At 44.7% G+C, this 3,020-nt stretch overlaps 1 pseudogene; it reads left to right on the forward strand.

Annotated features, from left to right (window-relative positions):
* The first annotated feature begins 295 nt into the window (after positions 1–295).
* Positions 296–2,080, forward strand: LOC139469189 (arylsulfatase I-like; annotated as a pseudogene).
* The last annotated feature ends 940 nt before the right edge of the window (positions 2,081–3,020 follow it).

Consider the following 3,020-nt stretch of genomic DNA (forward strand, 5'->3'; position numbering starts at 1 on the left):
AACTGTGTTTTCTCGCTTACAGAATCCACACGCACAAACACACACACACACACACACACACACACACACACACGCACACACGCACACACGTTTATAACATTTGAGAAACAATTTCATGGTCGTCTATGTATTACGTTTTCTCTGTTAAACACTCAGTAACAAAGTAACGACAAGAATGTCGCCTTGCACATGTAACGTGACCTGATAAGACTGAGAAAGACATTTACCCTAACGCTGAAGGATAAGTAAATCAGGCAATGCCAGCTCATTACATGTACAGGTATTACTTCATAAAATGGAACTTTCTGTTGCCTGTGCTGTTATGGTCGCTTGGTGTTTAAACTTCAGCACGACTGCTGACAAATCTCACATCGTCTTCATCGTGGTAGATGACCTTGACTGGAACGACGTCGGCTGGATCAACCCCGACATCCAGACCCCGACACTTGACCGTCTCGCCCATAGCGGCGTCATCCTCAACTCCTCTTACGTCCAGCCGCTGTGTCCCCCCTCTTGAAACAAAACAAGTGATGCTAGGTGCGTTATGTTGTTGTTGTTGTTGTTGTTGTTGTTGTTGTTGTTGTTACGCGTGTTAAAAGTGTTGTGTTGCAGTTACACGTAATGCAATGATACATGTCTTATATATGTGTTACCTGTGATGTCAACGCTCAGTAAGAATATGAGAAGAACGTAACCTTGCACATGTAGCATGACCTGATCAAACACATCAGGCCATTTCATTAGGTATACCTATCATATCGTTACACTCACTGGCATTACTTCCTTACAGCTGTCCTCGCTGTTATGGTCGTTTCGTGTTTAAAAATCAGCACTGCTGCAGACAAACCACACATATTATTCATCGTGGCAGATGGCCTAGGCTGGAACGGCGTCAGCTGCATCTACCTGACATCCAGACACCGACACATGACCGCCTCATCCTCATCCTAAACTCCTCCTACGTCCAGCCGCTGCAGAGACTGCTTCATGTCAGGCAAGTTCTCCTACCACACAGGGCTCCAGGATGATGTGGTCTTCATAGAACAGCCCAAGTACATGCCAGCTGATCTGACCACCATCCCTCAGAGGCTGAAGACCCTCGGCTATGATACCCACATGGTCGGCAAATGGCACCTAGGCTTCTGTGATTGGAAGCACACGCCCACCTACAGAGGCTTTGACACCTTCATGGGCTACTATGCAGGTATGGCGGACTACTTCACACATGTCAGGGACGAGATGGCTGATTACTATGGTTATGACTTCAGGAACATGACAGATGTGTACAAGGGCGCCCAAGGAGAGTACTCTACACATATGCGAATAGAGCCATTGATATCATAATGAACCATGACAAATCCAAGCAGATGTATCTATATCTACCGTTCCAAGCTGTACATGGGCCACTGCAGGTGCCCACTAAGCCGATACAGACGCATTCATGATATAAATATGATGGTTGACAAATCACTGTCATCGAGGACCTTGAATTCATGGACAACCTACCTCTTGTATTTACAACACACAATCGTGGACCTCCTACGCACGGCGCTAATAACTGGCCTCTGAGGGGCGGGTAAGTCACACTATGGGAGGTACCAGTGAAGTGGGCTTCTTCTACAGCAAAACCCTACTGAAGAAGACAGACTACACCCACCCTGACATGTTCCGTGCTGTGGACTGGTATCCTACGTTACTGGACATAACAGGGGGACACTCCAGCCAGCTGGACATTGACGGGTTAAGTCAGGTCAACATGATCTTGAACGGAAGTGCCAGCGTCAGGAATCAATTTATCTACAACATCTGCGACAACCACTACGCTGCAGATCTCAGGTGGGGACACCCGAAATTGATGGTTGGTTACCCTGGGTACCCTGGTTCGGACTTAAAAGTCTCAGTCATTGACGACTTTCCTCTCCCAAACGTTATTCTGTACAACATCTGCAAGGACAACCCAGACCCTGTCAACTTCCTGCTGCAGATGATGGCCCCTTAGAATGGGACTCGGGTGCCTGCTATTGACCCACCCTCTGACCCTCGATCTAACCCAGCAAATATCGACGGTAGCTGGTGCTAGAGATTACGAGAATACATAACTTCAGTACAGTCACGTTAGCATTCGAACTACCGAGGAATGTGTAATCACAAGTCACATGACATTGTAATGTCTACGTTCTGTGATTATTCATTCACATTTGTCTTCATGCCTGTGTAAGACCGGATCACGTAGGATAATAACATCCTATTTTAGATTGATGAAACTTATTGCGAACATCCCGGTCATAAGTGAGTAAGTGCCAAGACATATTTCATCTTGGTTTAAAATCTGTTAATCTGATGTACACATTTGTCCAACGTTCTGAGAAATATGATTCATTTCGCAAGCAATTCTTGTTGTCACCATTCCGTAAGTATTGGAGAAGAACTTCCACATCTATGAGAGCTTATCAGGACGATTGTCAAACGTCATTGTGACGTCAATGGAACGCATGCTTCGAATATATCAATGTTTCGTGTCCTTGGGTCCGTTTTGTATGAAAGAAACTTTGTACTTTGCGGTCATTAGGCTGTATGTGGGTGTTCGGTTTTCGATCGTAAGTGTATAGCGTAAAAGAGCTACCAGCTACTACAATCGCCATTTCGTCCTTTGTTATTTTTAAAGTGTAATATTTAGAGTTTACTGTAATACTAACTTTGATTCTTTTGAAACAATCAGCAATTTCACTCGTTCTAGTCCGTGGGAAATATTCGAGTTGATTTCTGTTATACTGTGAAGAGGAACAGTCAAAACAAAGGAAATACTTTCAGGTCGACTGTAGGCTACTAGTTACTGTCAACGTCTAAAGCGTAATATTAGGTTAATAAACCCGTATTTTCGGGAAGAAATGAGAGACACATTCTTGTGAGTTGGCACTGACTGAACTATATGTCGATCTTCAGGTTGTTTTATTTATGCTGTCGAGCGTGAGCCGCGGTAACGGTATAGCGACACAGTCGGTAATATTGAGCTGTTGGTT

This window comes from Haliotis cracherodii, unplaced genomic scaffold (assembly GCF_022045235.1).
Source record: "Haliotis cracherodii isolate W230 unplaced genomic scaffold, xgHalCrac1.p SCAF_2, whole genome shotgun sequence".
In the NCBI taxonomy this organism is placed as follows: Eukaryota; Metazoa; Mollusca; class Gastropoda; order Lepetellida; family Haliotidae; genus Haliotis; species Haliotis cracherodii.